The sequence below is a fragment of the Schistocerca serialis genome, chromosome 3 (genome assembly GCF_023864345.2).
Source record: "Schistocerca serialis cubense isolate TAMUIC-IGC-003099 chromosome 3, iqSchSeri2.2, whole genome shotgun sequence".
Classification (NCBI taxonomy): Eukaryota; Metazoa; Arthropoda; class Insecta; order Orthoptera; family Acrididae; genus Schistocerca; species Schistocerca serialis.
This window is the reverse complement of record NC_064640.1, coordinates 715113791-715140943: the sequence shown is the minus strand read 5'-3', so window position 1 is coordinate 715140943 and position 27153 is coordinate 715113791.

Here is a 27153-nt window from a genome sequence, read left to right as displayed (position 1 = left end):
AGGTTTATAGTACCCTACCACTACTGTGTTGTGTTGGTTACTGGCTTTCAAACGGCGTTGCTAGTTGATTTAACCTACTTTTTGGCAGTCTGCAAACGGTAGAATCCTTGCAGACTGCCAATAGTTTTTCTCGTCACCTACTCTGGCCATTAGCCATAGCGTTCCGTTCATTCAGCTGTCTGGAATGCTGTTCTGTTCTCTCAGCTGATTGCTGATTTAGATGACTGTCATTCCTATTTCCAGTAAAACCGAGTCGTTCTCTGGACCTTCCTATGTAATGTTCGATCTCTGCGCACCTATTCTGTTTACTTGAACTTCATTTTGCCCAGTAGGAGCACTATAATCTCTATTGTTATTTTCCTCTTCTTTCAAAAGATTCTCTACCCTTTCCAAGCAACCAATGAACTTGTTAATGTCCTCTCTGGGCGCACAAATTATTTTATTTCACCAGTACAAAGGCAACTTGTTTTCTAATCCCATTACAAATTGTTCTGTTTCTATATTAGACCTGAGTTTCTCCTGGCGTATACAATTTTCAAACAACTTACGGGAATTCAGCCAGGAAATATTCACAGCGACCGCCGCTATTTTAGTCTGTACTTTGAAAAGGGCGGGGTGTATTCCCACCGAAATATCGGCAGTCGCTGTAAATATTACCTGGCTCCATTCCCGTAAGTTGTTTGAAAGTTCTGTTTCAAATTTGATAGTCATGTAAGGCAAAGTAGTTACCCACTTCTGCACAAACCTCTTAACAGTCTTTCTTTGGGTTAAACTTTTTACCTGACCAAAAGCTATTGAAAACTTCCATCTGTTTTCTTTCCTCCAGTATACCCCAAAGAAAATCTGTTTAAAACTTTCCACTGTGTCATACTTGTCTACAGCTAAATGTCCCCAAACAAGAGTATTTCCCATAAGATTATATACCACAAAGCGTATTTTCTGTCTGTTATTCCATGACCTAGGCAAGACATCCTCAAAATCACTCCAGAACTCTTTGGGATCAAACCTCAAAACCGGGCTCTGGTTAACATACACAATTTCAGATGATTCTGCAACACTGTTTATTATTACATGACAACTAGTGTAAGTAATTCTCTGTTCTACATTTGTTAAGCTATTTCATGCTCTTGTAGGTTACACTTGCACTGAATTCTGACGAGTTGGTTTGTAAATTTAGTATTTTTGCACACATTTGGCATCCACACAGTTTACATTTGTCTCTTTCCTCTTTAATTTTAGTATCCAGAATTTTACACTGTATTTAAACATTATCCATTTGGGCCTGTATTTTGTTCTAGTCAGTACTTAACTGTTCACCTAGCTGAAACTTCCTGGCAGATTAAAACTTTGTGCCGGACTGAGACTCGAACTCGGGACCTTTGCCTTTCGCGGGCAAGTGCTCTGCCAACTGAGCTACCCAACCACGACTCACAGCCCGTCCTCACAGCTCTACGTCTGCCAGTATCTCGTCTCCTAGCTTCCAAACTTAACAGAAGCTCACCTGGAAACCTGCAAAACTAGCACTCCTAAAAAGAAGGAGAGCTTCTGTTAAGTTTGGAAGGTAGGAGACGAGGTACTGGCAGAAGTAGAGCTGTGAGGAGGGGATGTGAGTCATGCTTGGGTAGGTCAATCAGTAGAGCACTTGCCCGCGAAAGGCAAAGGGTTCGAGTCTCGTTCCGGCACACAGTTTTAATCTGCTAGGAAGTTTCATATCAGCGCACACTCCGCTGCAGAGTGAGAATCTCATTCTGTTCACCTAGCTGTTTACCACGTTCACCAACTTACTTTATATCGGTAATTAGCTCACCTTTTACTGTTACGACTTCCTTCTTACATTCTTTTTTCGCATAGGAAATTTGACCTTTCACGGTTGAAGCAGGGAATCTCATTTTCTTACAGAGTCAATTAAGACTGAAATTTTGAGATCAATTACTCCCTGAATTTCCTCTTTAAAATTTTTGAATTTATTATCAAACTGTTATAACTTTTTTATAAACCCATGATTAATTTCCAAAAAAACAAATCCTCTTATTTTACTATACACATGAGACCAACGTTCATTTATTTTTGTATTCATATTACTTACATCTGTACCAAACCCACTTATTGTTCTATCCACATCAGACCCAAGTTCATTTGTTTTTGTATTCATTCCATTCATTATACTGCTCGTTACCCTCATTTGGTTCATAAGGTTTTGGAACATGGTTGCAAAGCTAACTTTCTGCTCGCCAGCTTCCAATACTGGTACTATTTTCGCTTCAGTGACAGAAAATGGTACCAATCTAACATTACAGTCAAGTGTCTGTTCCATACTTACTTCCTGAATAGGAGTATTCATATTTTTATCAACTTCAAAGTCTTACGCCCTATTTATTTCCTTCGCAAGACGTGGTGTGAACTTAACACCAGCTACCACGGTGTGTTGCTCATTAATTGACCTGTAAGTATCAGATACTGAATTTGAATAACCACTGTCATTAATCTGAGACACACCAAAACTAAAATTTCCTCTCATATTATCGTCTCCAAATACTGAATCATCAAAATCTAAAAATCTACACCCTCCTTCCTTTCACTTATTACAGGCTTATTACTTTTTGACTTTTCTGCACGTTAGCAAGTTTCGTCCCCCCCCCCACCCCCCGTACTAGCACCAAACGAAGCAAAACACTACTTAGCTTTTGCACCCTATTGTTAGCACGGCGAGCGAGGTGCTATTGCGTATCCGTCCACCAAAGGCTACCAGCTACGGTCCAGCTCTTGCTGCCGATCTGCTACTGCTTGCTACTCCCAGCTGCTTCCGTCGACGTTCCTATATAGCTCGCTGTCCTCCCTGCCTGCTGTGTGCTGTCCCTCCGCTAACGTTGTTCCCAGTATCTGCTCTGGGTTTAATTCTTCTTCCATCGGTTCAGTTCAATAGATTATGTACACACGCTTTGGTCTTCCTAGCACTCCTGCTTTTAAAGTTCATTCGATACTGAACTTTACTTTTCCTGGCCGCTAAATGCACGAAATATGGCGAGGTGGGTTAGTATCTCACTACCCATTAAACAATCACTCCACCTACCTGGATAGGTTTCAGGTTGTCTGCCCCATAACTCTGCGATGGTAGATACTGGTTTAGCCGGCAAAAGCAGCGTTGACGAGGATTCGACTTAATACCAACCACGCAAAGGCCACATAAGTCCAGTCAACGAGCGGCGACTGAAAGTTAGTTAAACTATCGAGATTTCGGGATTCTTGCATGACTTTATTGAAAAAATGTCTAAAATATCCTTTAAGCTGTTTTATTGTCTTTAAAAAACCGAAAATGGCTATCAAGTCGACATCAATTACATAATGTCACTGATTTGTCTCTTTTCACACCTAAAAGTAACCAGAAGATATTTAGTCCGATCGGATATTTTAAACCTCCTAAACAGTCAAGTGTGAATTTCTTCATTTTGGTAAAAATTTTATCAGGATCGGATTAACATAGGTGTTCATCAAAAGACGGCTCCCGAGGGACTATGCCGACTCACACGTCTGAGGCATAAAGTCCCATTGAAAAGCGCGGGAAATGCTAAATTCCTATTGGCTAGTATATTAAACATCAACAAGATCCAGAATGAGATTTTCACTCTGCAGCGGAGTGTGCGCTGATATGAAACTTCCTGGCAGATTAAAACTGTGTGCCGGACCGAGACTCGAACACGGGACCTTTGCCTTCCGCGGGCAAGTGCTCTACCATCTGAGCTAACCAAGAACGACTCACGCCCTATCCTCACAGCTCTATTTCTGCCAGTTTCTCGTCTCCTACCTGCAAGGTTCGCTGGAGAGCTTCTGTAAAGTTTGGAAAGTAGGAGACGAGATACTGGCAGAAGTAGAGCTGTGAGGACTGGGTGTGAGTCGTGCTTGAGTAGCTCAGTTGGTAGAGCACTAGCCCGAGAAAGGCAAAGTTCCCGAGTTCAAGTCTCAGTCTGGCACACAGTTTTAATCTGCCAGGAAGTTTCATATCAGCGTACACTCCGCTGCAGATTGAAAATCTCATTCTGGAAACATCCCCAGGCTGTGGCTAAGCCATGTCTCCCCTATATCCTTTCTTTCAGGAGTGCTATTTCTGCAAGGTTCGCTGGAGAGCTTCTGTAAAGTTTGGAAGGTAGGAGACGAGATACTGGCAGAAGTAAAGCTGTGAGGACGACGAGTCACCCGTGCTTGGGTAGCTCAGTTGGTAGAGCACTTGCCCGCGAAAGGCAAAGGTCCCGAGTTCAAGTCTCAGTCTGGCACACAGTTTTAATCTGCCAGGAAGTATCAATCAGATCACTTCGAGCACTTCCATACTCACGGTATTTATAATGTCAGTCAATCGGATTACCACAATTAATTTAGACTAGAAATCTCTTAATTCCGAAGCTAAATACAATGTAGTGAAAACAAAATAATTTTCCTTTCCACAAAATAAGTTAGTAATAAATTTAATACTCGACATCCCTTCGGGTTGCCTTTTACAACATTAAGCTCACTCTGACATACGCCACACAGTTCCTTATTGCACAACAACTTTCTCATGCATACATTTACACCGGAATGGTTCCTTTGAAAGGGCACGGCCGACTTTCTTCCCTATCCAGTCCTAATCTGAAGGGACCGATGACCTCGCTGTTTGGTCCCTTTCCACAAATAAGCCAATCCACCCATACATTTACATAGTTTGAATAAAATATCGCTTTCTCATTTTACGTATGTCCTCCATTCAGTCTCTCAGTCTCTCCAAAACACTCACACAACCAAAACACGATGAAATACTAATTTTACAAAGTACTTCCAATTACGTCAGAAATCTGTGGTAATGAAACTAAAGAAAATTCCAGAAAATCTGATTATGTGAAACTAAGCTTCTTGTTGTAGTTTTATTGATACTGTAGATGCATACATTACAGTTCCTAACGCAGTTTCACAATGCCAGCACGGTTCTTATGTGTTTTAGGTAAAAGTTTATATTCTCGAAAGTATTGAAATAATTGATTTGAAGTTTTAACAGTATAATTGTGTGCATTAAACCCCAACAGATGAATGTTAATTTTTGGATGATTTAGCTGCAGCTGTAAAGGTTCACTATCGATTGCAGACATTTGTCGTTTCCTACAGGAATTGTAAACGAGAAGTGGGCTTACATCTGACACTGTATTTCGAGTAATCTTTTATAATATGTGCACTTATGACACACAACTAATAAGATTAATAACCACTCTATCCCGCAAGTCAATGTTTAATTTTTCTTTGGGTGCAGGTAGAGCTTTTCTTTCGAGATCGATCCATGACAGTCGGTAGCTTTTTATATTAATTACGTATCTATCGAGGGAACTGTCACTTGTGGTAACACAGCTTGTTTATATTTGTTAGATTTGCACTAATATTTCCGTTGCATTCTCAATGGAATACGTTGAAACCAGTAGGCGAGATCATCAGAAAGAAATCTTTACTCTTGAGATACGCCACGCCAAACAATTGTCACCATTCTATCGACTAAAAAAGCTGGTATGCATAAACAGTCGCAAGGCCTCTCCGAAGATCGTAGTACAGTGTGGGTCCCAGCGATTCGTAACAAAGGATGTACAATAAGATCTCTTTTTGTGTGTCCCTTCAACGAATGAGTGTGCCCTTGTAGTTCCAACTAAACGTATATCGACTCGATCTGGTGGATTCAATGCTACTTTAAGTGGTACATTACTCCTTTCCGTCGTCTAATTCACGTAATTCCATGTTTTGTTAGCACCTTTTCCATTCTAATGTGTCAGAAATTTCAGAATATTGTTGCCCCAGTTGTAGCATCTGAACTGTTATTTCTATCTTCATTCACTGAAACTACGACAAAAGGGATGGATAAAAAAAACTGTCATTCGTGGATAGCTTAGTGTGTAGCAAGCGTGGTGAAACGTGCAAAGCGGTTTGAAAATCCGTTTGCTATGTCCACTCCAAACGACAATAAATAAATAAATAAAAATAAAAAAAGATTGCGTGAGTTGTTTTTCTGGTTGTGATCGCCGTAGATAACTGTTTTCCTCTCAATTTTCGTTTCATGCGCGATTTACTAGTTCCACTTGTGACTGTATGTTGATAGCATTCTGTCTCCTAACCCGTTAGGAAACCGGAAATGAAAGCTTTGCACTTGGGCGTAACGAATAAGCGAGAGATCTCGCGAATTCTGTCACCGACTGTACCATCCATCAACATTTTTCGTTTTTATTGTGCACTAAATTTCATTCGTACTGAAAAATGCACTTAATACTACGTAACACTTCAGATAATAATTTTAACAGAGACGGTAAATAACACCAGCATAACAAATCTTGAAGTTGCAGTATTGAGTGACTATATTATGTCTGCTGTAGAGCAGACGTTAGATAGTGTAGTACTGTTTAGGAGAAATACCATCAATAATAGCTCGTCAACATCCTAGAAAAGTTCCCACATCATTGGATGCTGTGTGGAGAATACTGGCGCTGCAGCATTTGCCCGTTTATCAGACACAACACATAGAAGCAATTCAGGCATAGATCAGTTCAACTCAGTACAGAACATTCTACAGTTAATACGGTGTTCCAGTTGCTCCGAGTTTTAAGTAACTTCCGTGAGGTGTAAATAGAGCATAGGATTAGAACTAAATATGCATTTCCAGACACGAACTTGTCCTATCAGATAACGTAAACTGGAACTTCTACCATCTGCATTATTTGTGTCTCAGTCAAAACATAGAATGTAAATTGTCTCTGCGGTTTGTGCAGATATCTGCAATTCTTTTACTGCAATTTTTAGGCTGTGTCAGCACAAGCACATAATTCTTGCCATATGTTTCATGTGACGCGTGGTGTCAGTGGAATTTCTTGGTTTGTTTCTCGTAACAGATATAATGCCGTCTGCACAGAGCAAATCCCAAATTGAAATTGTTTGCCGAAACATCAGAGAAAATACATCTAACAACTTTCAGTAGAGACACGGTGGATGAACCTGGCGTCTCTGCCATGGGTCGTCAGGCGTATTTTTTCTGACGTTTCCGCACATATTTGGAATTTCTTTTCTGCAACGTGTAAATGGAGTCAACTGAAATAAATACTGCTGATCACGTCCTTCATACGTCGCCCATAGTCCATGAAAAGCGTCGGTTTGTTTCCTGTTACAAACAAAATCATTTTTAAATCGTAATTTTACGTGGCCATTCGATAGACTGGTCCCAAATTACACTAGTGCGATATTCGGTTTATCGACCTATATTAAAAGGGACAGTAACACACGAAGAATAATCAGTGACTGAGCAGCGCTTCTGCAAGGCGGTAGAAGTTAGTGCGGGCCAGGGTGCTGCTGTGCTTTACTGTCCTTGTTATTACATATATCTATAGCAAATATCGCACTACACTAATTTGGGGCTGTTCTGTTGAATGGGCACGCAATTTCCTCTTTGGAAATCATTTTATTTGTAATGGGAAACAAACCGACGCCTTCCATTGATGCTGGGTATCGCATGCACATGATGAGCAAGATTGGTTTGGGCTGACTTCAACTACACGATGCGAGAACGATATCGCAAATATCTGCCGAAATACGAGAGAAAATGCTATCGACGACTCTTAGGGCAGACAACATGGATACGGTACATGTTCGATGCACACATCAGCCAGGCGAAAGTAAAGTTAACCCACAGATGAATATTTGGCTTCATGTTTTCGTTTGACCAACGGTATAGTCAATAAAAAACTTCAAAGTTTTTTTTTACCTACAGAAGTTCCTCAAAAACTATCTGTTGCTGGAACAGACAGCCACGCGAGGGTAACAGAATAAGCAAGGTCTGGAGACTTTTTGGTTCGTGTTGGCAATGCGTGGTGGATAACTCATAAAAAGTATTGGCTCGTAAGAAATATTGGCTCGGAGGTTGTGGCCATGCAGCACTGCCAGCCATATTCTCAGAAAGTACGATGCTTCCAAACTAAAGACCATCTTTCTGTTGGTTTGTTACTGAAAACGTTCGTCTACACAAAGCTTCTCCACGAAATCTGTATAATGTTGTCATTTTACGTAAAACTTAGTATTATGTCATTATGACTTGTAGCTTGTGAGATAGAGAAAAGCTGCGATAGTTTCACGAATATTACATTGCGTTAAAATGGTTCGCACCTTTTCGATTCCTTTCAACGTTAACTGCATGCTGTTTGATTTGCAAACCACATCGAAAAGTTACCCTGAATACTAAAGGTTAATTATTATATCATCTGGATGGAGAAAAGACAGGTTCACCATGAGCTGTATACACCGATGGCACTACGTTGATATGAGATGTGGTATCAAGCAGCAAGAAATACGTGAAGGTTTTTTGCGGATGTTAGGTTTGTTGTGCGAGCAGCGAGAATACTCTGTGCTTGCAGGTGCTGGTAGCAGGGATCGTGCTGGGGGCAGAGATGCAGAAGCAGCAGCAGCAGCAGCAGCAGGAGCCTGACCCGCGCAGGCCTCGCCCGCCGCCTCCGGCCCCGCCACGACCGAGGCCGCCTCCACCGCCCCCGCAGCCTCCGCAACCGCCCCCAGCACCAGGTGGCTCACAGATGGCGGTTACCAATATTCAGGTGGTCGATCTGGAAACCTCCGACTCCGAATCGTAAGTTTTTTTTCGTCATGTTCGCTAAAGTTAGTTTATACGCATTATTTTCCCATAATTTGCTTATATATTGTACAATCTATGTATCACACCGAGATAGAACATAACATAGACTCAGATAGATACTCTGCAATCCAGTGATCGGTTCCATAGCGCATTTTATTTACCTTTAACACTTTACACAATTTGTAGCAGTTCTAACATTTGCCTCCGCATTCTCATTCCTAACGTACAAAATAGCATCGACGTTATAACCAAAGATCGTTACTCGCGACCAGCCAGTGAACAAATCTCTCTGCAACACCAGTGGTAGTGCAAACACCGACACCAAGATATATACATGTGACTGAAGTGTATATTATAACGCAGATAAGATATGTAATAACTTACGGACTATTACGCTTTCATAAGTGTGCATGAATCCTTATTTCGAAAATCAATATGTATATTGTCCTTGTGCGTAGTAATAAGTAGCTATAAATAATGGGTGACCTAGCTTTCAGGGCGGAACTAGTAAGGCGTAGAGGTGAGAGAGGCCAAAAAAAGAACAAGTACGTTGAAATAACGAGCATTGTACTCGTACACTGACATCGTAAGATCTGCAATTATACTCCGCAAGCCAACTGAAGGTTATATCTCATACTGCTATCTGATCCCACATTCTCTGTTCCTTTGTGGACCCGAAAAATTATTTTCGGTAGACCTCCGTATAACCTCTTAATATCTCGTATTTTCTCGTTGTGGTCATTTCGAGAGACGCGTATAGGAGGAAGTAATATGCTGTACAACTTTTCTCGGAACTTGCTCTCTTGGAATTTTAGTAGTATATCTCTCCATGATGCACAACTACTGTCATGTCACGTCAGCCACTGGAATTTTTTGAGCATTTCCTCAACATTCTCGCTCCGACTCAACGATTTCGTAACGACACGCGCCGCTCTTCCTCGGATAATGTGGTTTATAAATGGTTTTCCCCACTTGTCTAGCTTGTGGGCTGGTTTCTTCCTATCGTTTCAGAAACACAACACGCAGGAAGGTGTAGCAAGGCCAGATAAATGTTCATACGATCTCCATATACATGCCCCGTTTGCGTAAATGATGAATGTGACTAAAGTAAAATATCCAAGCCATAAAAAAACTGAAAATAATTTCCTAATCGTGGAGAGGGGAATGTCAGTTGTAAACGAATACTATCACAGGTGGGACCCAAGCTCAACAGGTAGCTGTAATTGCCTCCTTGAAGCGAAGAAAGGCTCCTCAATGGAGTTAGTATGCAGGCGTTCCGAAACTATTCGTTCAAATTAATACAGGAACATCGAAACAAGGGACATATAGACTCTGAAGATGACATCTAATGTTGAGGAACATTTTGTTACTGGTGCTGTCGTGTGCTGTTCTGTCGGTGTCCCCGACTGGCAATGTGTACTGACATTAAAAACGGCTCTCTGTGTGGATGGTTGGCTCTAACCAGAACATTACGGATATTTTACTCAACAAATCTGCGTCTGCGAACATTATGAAGAGAGAAATCTTTGTTTGAGAGGAACTTGGAACGTATGGATCGAAACAATAAACAGGTGCCAACTTCGAGTAACTTAGTGAGATTTACACCGATATTGGTTGTATTAGCGCACTTTTTTCGAAATGTTTCGCTGCCCGGTCACGCAAATTACTCTTAATGGTCACAGATGTTTAAACTTTTATTTACAAGCTCAGATCTGCAATCAAATACCCCTTTTCAAGTAAATAATTGAATATTTCCACGAATGAAGTGCATTTGAATCCACAGTCGTCCACGCAGCTTCCATCTGGATTCCCTCCACCGCAACAGCGCTTTCACACGCCTACGCTTCTGACAGCAATGTCTGCTTATTTGGGGGCCACATTTAGTCAGTAACTGCCACTAGGGGAGCGTTATGCCCATAAAACACATTGACGAATACATGCCGCACTGCCGTTCCAGAGTCTACCAACACTTTCACGTTGATTCACGCGAGAGGAACGTAGAAATACGTTGACTCCCTGACACTCGATCTCATGCGCACTTCGTCTGTAAGCGCGCGACGTATGTGGGTTGCGTTTACGCAGTGCGGTCGCCCAGATTTGCTAAACAACATGTCTGACTGTCGCACTGACCACTCAGCCACCAGGGATGGACTGTAGTTCATACATACAGTGTGAGTGAATTGTAGCACCATGTTTGTGTTTTTGAAAAGTATGGAAGTAAAAGAAAGGGAGGAAAATCAGATGTAAAGCAAGCAGCAAGCAGTCCGCCGATGCTCACATACCCATCTGAAGTACCGGTCACCGGCGAGCGTCAGAACCTCTTACTTCACGAAATGATGTAGAGGTGATGGGTTTAAAACCAGAGCAACTGGCCGTGGGTTGGTCATAACGAGTGACATGTCATCTGGTTTCCTCCTCTCGTTACATAAAAATGTCTTGCACCACGATGGATGGACTCACTTTACCAGATGTTGAATGTCACTACGTTAGCCTGAAATACCTTCCTCGGATATGATGAATGGTCAACATAGTGTCGCAGAAGACTGATCAGACTACATCATGCCACTTATCAAATTGAACAAACGCTATGGGAGCTACTACCTTGTAAAATGCTACCCGACAACACTGTTTCGAATGCAACAAATTGTGTTGGACATACACTAATGGCCATTAAAATTGCTATACCACGAAGATGACGTGCTACAGACACGAAATTTAACCGACAGGAAGAAGATGCTGTGATATGCAAATGATTAGATTTTCAGAACATTCACACAAGCTTGGCGCCGGTGGCGACACCTACAACGTGCTGACATGAGGAAAGTTTCCAACCGATTTCTCATACACAAACAGAAGTTGACCGGCGTAGTCTGGTGAAACGTTGTTGTGATGCCTGGTGTAAGGAGGAGAAATGTGTACCATCATGTTTCCAACTAAGATAAAGGTCGGATTGTAGCCTATCGCAATTGCGGTTATCCTATCGCGACAATGCTGCTCGCATTGGTCGAGATCCAATGACTGTTAGCTGAATATGGAATCGATGGGTTCAGGAGGGTAATACGGAACGCCGTGCTGGATCCCAACGGCCTCGTATCACTAGCAGTCGAGATGACAGGCATCTTATTCGCATGGCTGTAACGGACCGTGCAGCCACGTCTCAATACCTGAGTCAACAGATGGGGACGTTTGCAAGACAACAACCATCTGCACGAATAGTTTGACGACGTTTGCAGCAGCATGGACTATCAACTCGGAGACCATGGCTGCGCTTACCTTTGACGCTGCATCACAGACAGGAGCACCTACGATGGTGTACTGCCCGCATCTCGTGGTCGTGCGGTAGCGTTCTCGCTTCCCACGCCCGGGTTCCCGGGTTCGATTCCCGGCGGGGTCAGGGATTTTCTCTGCCTCGTGATGGCTGGGTGTTGTGTGCTGTCCTTAGGTTAGTTAGGTTTAACAAGTTCTAAGTTCTAGGGGACTGATGACCATAGATGTTAAGTCCCATAGAGCTCAGAGCCATTTGAACCATTTTATTGATGGTGTACTCAACGACGAACCTGGGTGCACGAATGGCAAAACATAATTTTTTCGGATGAATCCATGTTCTGTTTACAGCTTCATGATAGTCGCATCCGTGTTTGGTGACATCGCGGTGAACGCACATTGGAAGAGTGTATTCGTCATCGCCATACTGGCGTATCTCCCAGCGTGATGGTATGGGGTGCCATTGGTTACACGTTTCAGTCACCTCATATTCACATTGACGGAACTTTGAACAGTGGGCGTTACATTTCAGATGTGTTACGACCCGTGGCTCTACCCTTCATTCGATCCCTGCGAAACCCTACATTTCAGCAGCATAATGCACGACCGCATGTTGCAGGTCCTGTACGGGCCTTTCTGGATACAGAAAAAGTTCGACTGCTGCCCTGGCCAGCACATTCTCCAGATCTCTCACCAACTGAAAACGTCTGGTCAATGGTGGCCGAGCAACTGGCTCATCACAATACGCCAGTCCATACTCTTGATGAAGTGTGGTATCGTGTTGAAGCTGCATGGGCAGCTGTACCTGTACACGCCATCCAAGCTCTGTTTGACTCAATGCCCAGGCGTATCAAGGCCGTTATTACGGCCAGAGGTGGTTGTTCCGGGTACTGATTTCTCAGGACCTATGCACCGAAACTGCGTGAAGATGTAATCACATATCAGTACTAGTATAATACATTTGTCCAATGAATACCCGTTTATCATCTGCATTTCTTCTTAGTGTAGCAATTTTAATGTCCAGTAGTGTATATTAGAGATTTCAGTACTCTTAGTCTTTTACATAGAGCGTTGGGCTAATGGTTTCATAGATTCACCACACGCTTCAGCAGCCGTTGTTTTTTCGTCTATAAGAATTCAACAAAAGTTATGAAACCTGCAAAATTTTTATCGGACTTCATGACGGAAGTCGATACGTCGGTTGAGAACAGTATCAACGTATCTACACTGTGTAAGTTGCGTGTAGTGTAAAAAGAAGTGAACTACTCCCATAGGTAGTTATAGTTAAATCCTGAACCTCTGAACTATGTAATAAGTATAAGTTTTGTGGCTTAGAAGACAATTTGGAAACGCATAGCACCCGTAATGGTTAATAGAAATAGACGCACACACACACTATCAAAAGTAACTGAAATATGAGTTTGGCATAGCTATCATTTAAACATTTATCAGTGAATAATGATTCATCCAGAAAGTGATCTTGAACTGAATGAGTGTTTACCTTGTGTTTATAGCATCCAGCAGTGCTAATGAAGACGTTTTCTCAGTTCCGTTATCATTGAGCTTGCACATAAAAAAGTTACTGATCCGTCATATTCAGCACACAGTTTATGAATATCATTTCCACGTAGCATAACAGTAATGAACGAGATTAATTCGCAGCCCATTCACGAAGCAGTGATTGTCCAAGGTGCACCAGTTGACATACTTTGGCTGCATCTGTAACCTGATAGCATGCAACGAGAAACTGCTCTTTATTAATGTTTTGAGACAGCAGTTCAATATGGGGTCGCTGATTCATCCTAATATTTATGAGGCCCAAATCAAATCCATAAGCTATGACAAGATATAAAATTCTGTTTTACAATGAATGATCGAAATATTAAATTCTCAGTACACGACGTAAACAGGGTAATAACTCTTTCGTAATTCTGCAGAGGAAGATGACTTCGAATCTACAGCAGGACGGACTGAGAGAGCCACCTGGCAAGGTCCGTCTTCCTCCCAAGCCAGAACAGAGTGAAAGGCGACAGTCAATCCAACTTTCATATGATTTTTTAAATTCATTAAGTTCTGAGGCTTATCTTTCTTCTGAATGTATTTTCTCAGATTTTTTATCATGCCAGAGGGAAAGATCACGCTGGGAACCGATCTCTTTTATTTTTATTTTCGTTTTTTTACTCTTGGTGTTCAGCATCCCATGTATCTTTACCCAAATTTCCTAAACATGGATGACTGCTTGAATGTGTGAATGTGAATGTAATTGCAAGCACTTATACATTAGTAAATTCAGGTGGACTTTCTTGGTTTCGCCTTGTTCCAGGGCAGGGGAAACGAACGCTTGGTTGAAGTCTCCAAGGCTAGCTTGCGCAGTCATTTTGGTGGGACGTCTGTCTGCTCGTCGTTTCTTAATACGCCGCCTCGCGATTGTTTCTTTCAGGCCCACAAACAAGGAAAACGTTGCTTAAATTTAGGACGCCGATTCGTGTGTTGGGTCTGCTGTCCCGTAACTGTAGGATACGCTTGGGACTACTGCTGTCCGCAGCTCGTGGTCGTGTGGTAGCGTCCTCGCTTCCCGCACCCGGGTTCCCGGGTTCGATTCCTGGCGGGGTCAGGGATTTTCTCTGCCTCGTGATGACTGGGTGTTGTGTGATGTCCTTAGGTCAGTCAGGTTTAAGTAGTTCTAAGTTCTGGGGGCCTGATGACCATAAATGTTAAGTCCCATAGTGCTCAGAGCCATTTGAACCATTTGAACTACTGCTGAGTCGGTTTTTCGACTGGCCAATTTACTACCGCCAAGTTTCGTCCTGTATCTATACACGGAAATCGGGCATGCCGAAGTTTGTGGGGAAATAGGAGTCGCTGTTAGAGACTCTGGTGAGTATAACGTGTCTCTGCTATATGCACTAGGAATATGATTTTGGATGGAGTTAGTCACTTTTGCTTCTTAGGAAGTTTCCTTAATTGTTAATTCTTTTGTCGGAAGCCTTTTTATAAAGGAATCTTGCTAGAGATGATTCTGCTGTTGTTTGATCAGATTCACTTATGGCCGAATTTGTTCCTTAGCTGCTCATAATTCACTTCATACATCATGATCGCGATTTAGTTCCTGATGTCTTTCTGCTGTGGTTCGTAAGCCTGTTATCTAAGAATGCGTGGTTTCTGTTCTCTCAGACATGTCTTCTTCAGAGCGGATGCACAAGTACGCTCTGCCTTCTGTGGGAATCTCAGAGTACCGAGCATGGGGGAAATAGACAGCGACTGCGGATAGGTAGTACTCGGTGGGAATGTGGGTCGGCCCTGGTTGCCAGAGTGGTTAACGCACCTACCTAGCAAGCAGCTGCTCCTGCGTTCGATTTTCGATTTGGTACTCATTTTCGCTCGTCGCTGCTGATTCCGCGTAATGTCTCGATGCAACTGACATCTTAATCCTTTCCTTTCGGCCCCCCTCCACCTTCAGTTTACATAGAAACCATGTTTTCACAACTCGAGTTCCACTAGAGATGATGAACTTTGCCTTTAGTTATCTTTGAGTATCTGAATTTATATAGCAATTGAGTTTCCATGTAGTTTTATTCACTTATCGAATCCTCGCTTAATACTTTGTGGGAAACATGTACCCCTTAAAGAATTACACTGATAAGATTTTCAACGTATAAAATTTTACTGAACTTCAGGAGCTCCCTCCTTTTTATGCATAAATGTAACTTGGAATCAACTTAGTTCGCTAAATTTCTTCCTAATATTCACTGCAGCTAGAGAAGCAGCCTAAATCCTGATAGAGGCAACAGTAGTGACAACAAAAAGAGAATATGTACACTAATCTCTTCACATTTATTTTCCAGAATAGAGGACGCAAAGTAGAGTAAGTCTACCAGTTGTCCTCCATAACCAGGGGGTTACACGTTTGCCTCTGAAGATCCCCTGAAGATGTCCCGTCTCTCTGTCTATAAAGGAGGCCTCATCTACGATGCTTGTGCGATCTTGTCTTCAGTACTGCTGGAGTGTTTAAGATCCACACCAGGTCAGATTTAAGGACGATATCGAATCATTGCAGAGGCGGGCTGCTAGGTCTGTTAGCGGTAGATTCGAACAACACGCCAGTGTTACGGAATGTAAAGGTGATCGCGTATAGAACACTTGTGCGAGAGTGAATTTCGACCTCAATAGAAAAAATATTTTTGCTAACTGCAGTCAACACTCTCTGTCCAATGGCCTTTGATCTGTCTTTTCGATATGTGCTCCATGAATCGCTAATTGTCTCAGACCTTTCTACTTCGGCTTTCAGCCAACTCTCAGTTCCGATTCCATATTCCTAGATTTCCGGAAAGTGTTTGATACCATACCCCACAGCTGACACTGTTCAAATACGTCATTGGTATTGTTCTGCTAGACACAGACATGTCGCTTAAGGATTTAGGCTAACTTCGCAAAGCAACATGAGATGGAAAGAGCACGAAGTGGAGGTAGTAGGGAAGGCGAACGATCGACCTCGTTTTATTGGGAGAATTTTAAGAAAGTTTGACTCATCTATAAAGGAAACTACATATATAACACAAGTGTGTCCCATTCTTAAGTGCTGATGGAGTGTTTGGAGTCCACACCAGGTCGCGTTAAAGAAAGACATACACTCCTGGAAATGGAAAAAAGAACACATTGACACCGGTGTGTCAGACCCACCATACTTGCTCCGGACACTGCGAGAGGGCTGTACAAGCAATGATCACACGCACGGCATAGCGGACACACCAGGAACCGCGGTGTTGGCCGTCGAATGGCGCTAGCTGCGCAGCATTTGTGCACCGCCGCCGTCAGTGTCAGCCAGTTTGCCGTGGCATACGGAGCTCCATCGCAGTCTTTAACACTGGTAGCATGCCGCGACAGCGTGGACGTGAACCGTATGTGCAGTTGACGGACTTTGAGCGAGGGCGTATAGTGGGCATGCGGGAGGCCGGGTGGACGTACCGCCGAATTGCTCAACACGTGGGGCGTGAGGTCTCAACAGTACATCGATGTTGTCGCCAGTGGTCGGCGGAAGGTGCACGTGCCCGTCGACCTGGGACCGGACCGCAGCGACGCACGGATGCACGCCAAGACCGTAGGATCCTACGCAGTGCCGTAGGGGACCGCACCGCCACTTCCCAGCAAATTAGGGACACTGTTGCTCCTGGGGTATCGGCGAGGACCATTCGCAACCGTCTCCATGAAGCTGGTCTACGGTCCCGCACACCGTTAGGCCGTCTTCCGCTCACGCCCCAACATCGTGCAGCCCGCCTCCAGTGGTGTCGCGACAGGCGTGAATGGAGGGACGAATGGAGACGTGTCGTCTTCAGTGATGACAGTCGCTTCTGCCTTGGTGCCAATGATGGTCGTATGCGTGTTTGGCGCCGTGCAGGTGAGCGCCACAATCAGGACTGCATACGACCGAGGCACACAGGGCCAACACCCGGCATCGTGGTGTGGGGAGCGATCTCCTACACTGGCCGTACACCACTGGTGATCGTCGAGGGGACACTGAATAGTGCACGGTACATCCAAACCGTCATCGAACCCATCGTTCTACCATTCCTAGACCGGCTAGGGAACTTGCTGTTCCAACAGGACAATGCGCGTCCGCATGTATCCCGTGCCACCCAACGTGCTCTAGAAGGTGTAAGTCAACTACCCTGGCCAGCAAGATCTCCGGATCTGTCGCCCATTGAGCATGTTTGGGACTGGATGAAGCGTCGTCTCACGCGGTCTGCACGTCTAGCACGAACGCTGGTCCAACTGAGGCGCCAGGTGGAAATGGCATGGCAAGCCGTTCCACAGGACTACATCCAGCATCTCTACGATCGTCTCCATGGGAGAATAGCAGCCTGCATTGCTGCGAAAGGTGGATATACACTGTACTAGTGCCGACATTGTGCATGCTCTGTTGCCTATGTCTATGTGCCTGTGGTTCTGTCAGTGTGATCATGTGATGTATCTGACCCCAGGAATGTGTCAATAAAGTTTCCCCTTCCTGGGACAATGAATTCACGGTGTTCTTATTTCAATTTCCAGGAGTGTAGAAGGAAATCGGAAGCGAAACGCTGGATATGTTACTAGCACGCATATGTTATGGAAATTCTTCGTGACCTCAAATGGGAATCTCCGTAGGAAAACAACGTTCTTTTCGCGGAACGCTACTCACAAAGTTAGAGAACCGGAACTTGAAACTGACTGGACAACGATTCTACTGCCGCCAACGTACATTTCACATAAAGACCACGGAAATAAAATAAGATAAAATAGGGCTCGTGTTGAGGCATGTAGATAGCCTTTTTCCCTCGGTATATTTGCGAGTGGAACAGTAAAGGAAACGACTAGGAGCAGTGCAAGGTACCTTCCGCCATGCATCATACGGTGGCTTGTGGAGCAGGTATGTAGATGATGTATAATGTAGCAGTGACACGTAAAGAATTGCAGCGGATATTGCCGTGACCTACTAAAAGCAAGTCCGCAGCTCGTGGTCGTGCGGTAGCGTTCTCGCTTCCCGCGCCCGGGTTCCCGGGTTCGATTCCCGGCGGGGTCAGTGATTTTCTCTGCCTCATGATGACTGGGTGTTGTGTGATGTCCTTAGGTTAGTTAGGTTTAAGTAATTCTAAGTTCTAGGGGACTGATGACCATAGATGTTAAGTCCCATAGTGCTCCGAGCCATTTGAACCATTTTTTTTACTAAAAGCAAAACATAGTAGAAAGAAATGAAATTTCAGAAAAAACCTTGAACTTTAAACTGCTGGCCTTAAAAATTGCAGCAGTATGAAGACAGAATGTAATAAATGTCAAACCGTCATGGAGTTTCCTATGCGGTCCCCAAAGACAACACTAGACCCAGGGTTGGCAACAGGCAGACTTTTCAGTTGAGCCCCAATCTACTATAGCAGCACAGTAGACATTACAGTGTGTGGTGGCTCCGCAGGGAGCGAATGGGACCAGATTTCATTTGTCATCGTCATACGGACTCAGCACTTCGTGTGACGGTAGCGGCTGCCTTTGAGTACAGTACACAGTCACCCCTGGATCGCACAGCCAGTAATTAGAACAGCAGTCGCTACTTGTCTTATTTGGCTGTACCCTAAATTCGAAAACACCGTGAGATTACGTTTCAGTAAGGTAATGCTAGACCACATGTTGTCATTGCTGTTCTGAACTACCTCGATACAGATGATGTTTGATTGTGTTTACCAGAGTGTTGTTTACCACTTTATTGTTCACCACATTCTTCACTCATTGCAACAATATGGTCATAGAATACCAAGAGCAGATGTAACATCTTTTGACAGCTACTAAGAATGATGAACTCTGCCGCAGAGTTGAAGCAGGATGAAGTGACGTACCCATATCTTTTATCCAAATTCAATTCGACATCCGGGGTACAGACCTCGCTGCAGCGACAGGTGGCAGATGTGGTACTAAATTTCGCAGCCTGCGATTCCCGAAATCCTCTACAATTGTAATTCACTGTATACGGACAGTTTTACAATTTGATGACCAGCAGTATATATGACGTGTAGGGTGTGTCCCCTAAAGCTGAGTAGGAGCTGCAACAGTCTGGTAGTGCACCTAGCCGGGTCACGTCACTAAGGTCGCAGAATTCCAGGAAGCCACTTTGATATCACTTTCACCCGCAACGTAGAAATTGCCGCCCTTTTTTAAGGCGTTTTGGGACAGCCTCAATTCCTCAATGAGACACGCTGATGCTCTTTACCACTTTAATAACATTGTTTCGCTGCACTGTTGCAGATGAACTGTGCTTGAAAAGAACCATTATGTACCACCCACACCAGAACTTTTAGTTCGGTTACCCTTCGCTATCACCAACACGAAACTCAGGAACTTAAAACGCTTATGCCTTGGTCCTGTTGCGGCGTGCTCCAGTATCAACGTTCTAGTCGGATGTAGATAGACGACTTTTCTGTACACGTTGCCGTCTCGGATTCGTATTGCTGATTAGAACTCCGAAACATAACTAACCTTCACATATATTTATTATTTCACGCCCCTTTTTAGTGATGATCTGTTTTTCATTTACTTATGTATATTAGACACCAAACTTTCCCAAGTACTTTGTGAAAGTATACTATCGACAACATCCGCAAGAATTGATAGCTTACTTTTTTCGCAGGGAGTATGTTCTGGATGTGGATCCAGACACTCCAGAACCTGGAATTCCTGGCACTGAAACCAGGAAATTTATCTCCAGTGACAGAAAACCTACCGTTTCCGTTGGAGTGATTGCTGGCTGCCCGGAAGGAAAACAGCAGTATCAGGATAAGCGCCATCGTCACGTTACAGACCAAGGTGATGCCGCGACTAAACGTCCAAAGCTAAACGACGAGTCACAGCAAGCGACAGAGGGTCAGGAGAAGAACAGATTCCCTCCAGTAAAGGTGTGTGCTACTGAAAACTGTGACACTTACTATGATGAGTACAAAAGAGCGTTGGTAAGTACTGCTGCTTCGCCAAGATTCACTACCTGTGACGGAAATCCAGAAACATCAGTCCGTTCAGCATGTGATGCTTTGCATACACATTTCGAATTTGACACTGTTCTTGTTATGGTCTTCAGTCCGATGATTTGTTCGATTTAGCTCTCCATGCTTGTCTATACTCTTCATGTATGTGTAACTACCGTAACCTACATCTATTTGAACCCGCTTACTGTGTTCAAACCTTTGAGTCTATCTACAAATTTTAGCTTCTCGCACTTCCTTCTGTTACTAAACTGACAATATTTTTATGCCTCAAGATCTGTCCTGTCAACCAATTCCTTCTTTTAGTCAATTTCTGCCATAAATTTCTATTTCTCCAATTCGGTACAGTACTCCTTCATTTGTCATTCCATCTATCTGTTTAATCCTGACAAATCTGATATAGCACCATATTTCTAAAGCTTCTATCTTCTTCATGTCTGAATTGCTTATTGTTCACGTTTCACGTCCATACAAGGCTAAACTTTAGATAAATATCTTCAAAAAATACTTCGTAATATGTAATTTATATTAGATGTTAACATATTCTTTTTAATGCTTTTCTTTCTATTTTCAGTTTGCATTTTACATCTTCACTACCTCGGCCATCGTCAATAATTTTGCTGCCCAAATAATAAAATTTAGCTACAACTTTTAGTGCCTCTTATGTAAACTCCTCAGCATTGCCGGATTTCCTTCAACTACATTCCATTAATCTTGTTTTACTTTTACTGACATTGATCTTGTAGTCTAATTTCAAGACACTATCCATTTCATTCAACTGGTCTTACAAGTCCTAAACCGTTTCTGACTCAATTATGTGATTGGTTAAACGCGAAGTGTTTAATTCTTCTGCCTGAACCTTAATACGTTTTCTAAACTTCTTGATTTCCTTCACAGCTTGTTCAGTTACATACTGAATAACGTGGGGATAGGCGACAACACTGTCTCATTCCCTCCTCAACCACTGCTTCCCTTTCATGTCCTTCGATACTTATAACTGCAATGAGGTATCTCTACAGTTTGAAAATAAACTTTCAGACCCTGTATATTCCACCTACTAGCTTCTCAACTTCAAACAGTTTAGAACACTCCACATTGCCACAAGCCTTCTTAAATATACAAATGGTAAAAAAATAGGTTTGCTTTTATTCGACCTATGTTTTAAGATAAATCTTACGGTCAGTTTGCCTCGTGCATTCCTACCTTTCTACGGTACCCAAACTGACCTTCCTCATTGTCAGGCTCTACAGTTTTGACACTACACTACACATAATAATAGGACCAGTGACGTGGCAGGTACACCTATTTTTTCCTCTTTCACAACAGTGCACCGTTAGGTCATTTATTTTTCCATGTCCTTTATGTCTGATAAAATTCATATGGACAAATTTCCTAACCAGAATAAAGTACTGATGAACGTCGTAACACACATATTACACTGATACTTGAACTAATGGTAAATCATAAAGTTAACATCTGAAAATTATGACAACAACATGGCAAGATACAAAGAAAACACAAAATTAATTTTTCCATTTATGAAATACCTGTATATGTTTGGATTTAAAACATTTTGGCAGTTGTATCCGTGGCTGTGTCCATTTGGTACAAAACCAGCTAATTTCAACTAAATATGAATGTCTATCAGATCCTTGGGCAATGATTGAAATTCTTGTTAAGGTTTACTAACTGTAGTAATGGCCTGTAGACGAATACTTTTGGAAGCTAAACGCCTATGGATACCATGCCAGGCCATTTCTATAGCATCAAGAGCGTTGGAGCTGGCCACTTCATGCGGTTCGCCGTTGAAAGTATTTGTCCAAGGGACTAGCACTTGCTGATCAAGTTTTGTTGTCTCTGTGGGTGAAATCATTGCCTACTGCTTTGACAATTACAAGTATCAAGGATATTCAATTGCCCTACATAGCGACAATTCAACGTAGAAAGACAAAGAGGTCAGTGCATTGATAGATTACCAAGAATTGTGAACTCTCTTCCAAGTTACTTAACGGATGAAAACAGTTTCTGGAACTTAGACACCTACTGCTGAAGAAGTGGTGTCCTAGTGATATGCATAATTGTGTAAAACTTCGTATGTCAGTTTCATAAACTGCCTTACTAGGAGAGAGTAAAAAGCTTATCGCCTCACTTTCGAGGTCGGTACATTGCAGTTTCCACCAGTATCGAGAAGTTGTTGTTGGTAGAGCATTTTGAACAATAAATGCATAATCAGTTCACAAAGAACTGTCAAAATTCATCAGATCCCTACGTAGGAAATATTACCCTAAATCCTCGGGTGAAGTAACAATGGTCCTTTCGAACCACTTTTTTGTCATGTAGTTCCATCATCTTCAAAGGAGTTCACCAGTGAGGAAAATTACCGAGGGCACCTATGCTGTCCATTCTCAGGTACATCATGAATGTCCTTCCTTGTTAACTTACATAGTACGTTTCGGCTTGAATACCGTGAATATACCCATGTTTAAACTTTCAATTTTTGTTCCACCCTGTAGAACAGGAAGCAATCACATCAGTTATTATGTTGACTGATGACTTTGTGCAGATGGTACAGGAAGTCGCTGAGGGGATTTTCCCATTTTGAGCTGTCGTTGAAGGCACTCCCACTGAGCTGCTGCCACATCCTTCCAGCAAACGTTACGGTACTCATCGCATTGGATTATCTTGTTATCATTTCTTATTTGTCACAAGTGTGAAGTCTTGCAATGTCACCGGTATGTTACTACGGACAAAACGACCCGAAAAGAAGTGCCTGGGCTGTTCATAGTGGAAGTAAGACCCTTTAGCGGCAACTTGCAGTACTGCTTTCACTCTGCAGAAAGAAGGCTGTTAATATTCCGAGGTGCTGAAATATTATATGGGTCGCACTCCATGTTAATGCCTTAAAATGCCAAAAATTGGCCTCCTGAATTCAGTGTCACGCTAGGAGACGATGTGCTTCAGATTTCGACTAAGAAAGCTGAAAACCTACTACATATTTATAGGATGTGTTATAAAGACAGCTATTAACCACCAACATGATGACTTTTTTTCAGAAGATTTTATTTTTTTCTCGCAGTTACCCGTTACGAACATTTGGTTTGTTGCCTGAAGGTTGCATTGATTTTACAAGGTGAACTGTTAATTAGCTGTTGAATTCTTTGAATTTCGTGGCGCCAGTGGTGTCGTAGTTGTTTTGAAGGCCTGACCTCTTCCATGTAGCACGGGATATTGAATGGAAGACACTTACCGGTATCACTATATGGCTTTTTTTTAATGGAGTTAAATGTGTTCTCCCATTTGCTCACATAGATGATTTTACATCAACATCAAGTGTTCGGCATTCGCTGATAGGTAGTGAAACACAAGAAGATGGAACCCTATTAGACATGTTACGAGATGTATCGTTGTTCTGCAGATTTTCCACCACTGGACGCTATAATTGATTGGATAGCATAGATATTTAAGAATTTCTTTTCATATCTGGGTAACACAACGGGAGCTATAAACTGATAATGAGTAGTGTTATAAGATTTACAGTTGAAAAAGTTTGATTGTCATTATACAGATGGAGAGCTCTTCGAAAAGAGAATCCTATCACTCAGCGACCACATTCAACATAGAAGGCGAAGATACTGCATCACCGTCCAGCGATGAAATGCAAGATTATCAAAATACCGAAAGGTAAGACATCGATAGTTTTTCTATCAACTCCACTTTTCTTTGCTGCTATAGGATTGATCTCTCACAGAAAATCATCTACTCGATTCTCAATCTAGAGTAACATTAAATATCACATTGTAACGTGCTGAGTTCTTTTAAGCAGGCTAACCCGTAGTTACTTTGATTTCTTTCCCAGCGATGAAGATGAGGTGGTTACCGAAACGGACTCAGGCGACGATGATACTGTAGAAGATTCAGAACCAGATGAATTTCTGCATTCCGTCGATAACAGGTGTAGGAGCCACATGAACGCCAATGGGAAACAGTTCAGACTTTTGGAAAACATGAAAATGGTTTTGGTAACAGAAACAGATGGACATCCAGAAGAGAAATTTCAGAATATAGGGAATCCAAATACTGCTGCTCGAGCTGTTACTGTCCAGTCGCCTCATTCCGTTGTTCAGACAATGCCTACTACTGACGAAGTTAGGACAACACTCCTAGGTTTTGGCATACAACCAGCAGAACACATCCACCAGGAAGCAACTACTACTGAACGGTACAGCAGTGTCATGACTGCCAAATCAGAGTTTCCTCGAAAAAGCTGCTGTTCTGCTTCGAACTCAGACACCAGCGCATATCAGCGTCCTACACTGGGCGTTGTACATGGCAACAGCCATGCACAACCTGGAGATACACCTGTTTTGAAACCACTTAGAAAAATAGAGGATATGAAAATTAATGCAGTCAACCAGGAAGCTACTGCTCAAAGAGACTGCGCTTCCTTGAATGTAGCAACACAGTACCCTCACAGCTTCGGTTCTTCCACTTTTAAAGATGCACGCGTCTCTTTACCTCAGAGTCCAGCGCCTCAGAGTGTTGTTACTTTACCCAAAGAAGGTAAACAGCAGCTGTCTGGTCACTTACTACAGCAGCATACGGAGACATCATACACCATGAAGGAAGTTGCCCCTGTTACACAGGGGATCACCAGTCATATAGCGTCTCAGATACCAGAAGCCACTGCATCAGCACCTCCTCCAATGGGTGGCGTGGGTGGCAACACGAATGTACAGTTAGGTGTTACAACTGCCAATACGCAGCAACTAGAGCCTGTTCTGCAGACTGGTCACCAGAAACAACAGCAGCTGTCTGGTTACCTACCACAGCAGCAAAGGGAAACATCAGACAAGATGACGAAAGCTGCACCTGTCGTACAGTGGATCAACAGTCATCTGACTTCTCATGCACCAGGAGCCACTGTATCAGCACCTCCACCACTGGGTGGTCTTGGTGACAAGACGAATGCACAGTCGGGTCCTGCAACTGCCAATACAGAACGACAAAGACCTGGCCTTCAGGCAGGTCACCAGAAGGAACAGCAACTGTCTGGGACATTAACGCAGCAGCAAAGAGAGAAATCATACACCATGCAGAAAGCTGCACCTATTTTACAGGGGGCCTATGGTAATTTTGCTTTTCAAACACCGGAAGCCACTGTATCAGCACCATCTCCACTGGATGGCGTTGGTGGCAACAGGAATTTACAGTCAGGTGCTACAACTGCCAATATGCAGCAACGAGAGCCTGGTCTCCAGAGAGAGCAGCAACTGACTGGTCAACAATCACAGCAGTCAAGTGAGACATCATTAACCACGAAGAAACCTGCACTTGTCGTCGTGGAGAGCTTCAACATTCGTCTGTCTCTAGAGATACCAGTAGACAATGCATCAACACCTCCTCCGCTGGGTAGCTTTGGTGACGATAGGAACGCACAGTCAGATGCTACAACTTCTAATATACAGCAGCGAGAACCTGTTCTGAATGATGGTCGCCAGAAAGAACAGCAGCTGTCAGGTCACCTACCCCAGAGGCAGAGAGAGGCATCACCATCCATGAAGAAAGCTGAACCTGTCGTGCAGGGCGCCAATATCAAGCTATCTTTTGAGATAATAGGAGGCGATACATCAGCACCTTCTTGTGGCATTGCTGAGACGAAGAGCGAACAGTCAGGTGCTACAGCTTCCAATACGCAGCATCGACAGCCTGTTCTGCAGACTGGTCACCAGAAACAACAGCAGCTGTTTGGTTACCTACCACAGCAGCAAAGTGGGACATCACACAACATGAAGAAAGCTGCACCTGTCTCACAGGGGGTGAACAGTCATCTGGCGTTTCAGACACCAGGAGCCATCACATCAGCACTTCCTTCGCTGGGTGGTGTAGGTGGCAACAGGAATCCAGAGACAGGTGCTACAACTGCCAATATGCAGCAACAAGAGACTGGTCGCCAGAAAGAACAGCAGCTATCTGGTCACCTATCACAGCAGCAAAGAGAGACACCATTCACCATGAAGAAAGCTGCACTTCCCGCAGAGGGAGTCAACTGTTATCGGTCTTTTCAGACATCAGGAACCACTGCATCAGCACTTTCTCCACTGGGCGGTGTAGGTGGCAACAGGAATTCACAGTCAAATGCTACAACTGCTAATACGCAGCAGTGGGAGCCTGATCTGCAGGCTGGTCGCCAGAAAGAACCGCAGCTGTCTGGTTACACACCACAGCATCAGAGTGAGACATCATACAGCATGAAGAAAGCTGCACCTGCTATACAGGGAGTCTACAGTCATCTGGCGTCCCAGACACCAGGATCCATCCCATCAGCAGCTCCATCACTAGGTTCTGTAGGTGGCCACACGAACGCAGAGCCAGGTGCCACAACTGACAATATGCAGCATCGAGAGCTTAGTCTTCAGGCATGTCGCCAGAATGAGCAACTGCAGCGGAACTTAACGTTTTCACCGATGTTTGTAGTTTCTATAGAGCCAAATGTGGTGGGATCAGACTTTGCGGCTATTTTCAACTATTATCGCTCGACTCCTGCTGGAGGTGTAGGTCAGAATGAGAATCAGCAAGCTGCTACACGAGGACTGGCTTCGCAAAATGCAGAAGCACATAACAATACGACCATCAAAGAACCCGGACGCCAAACCTTGTCAACGTGCAGTGGAACACCTGGAAATTCGAAGAACCAGAATGGTGGGAATTTGAACAACCAGATGTCACCAACAATACAGGATAATAGTGAACCCTTGTCGA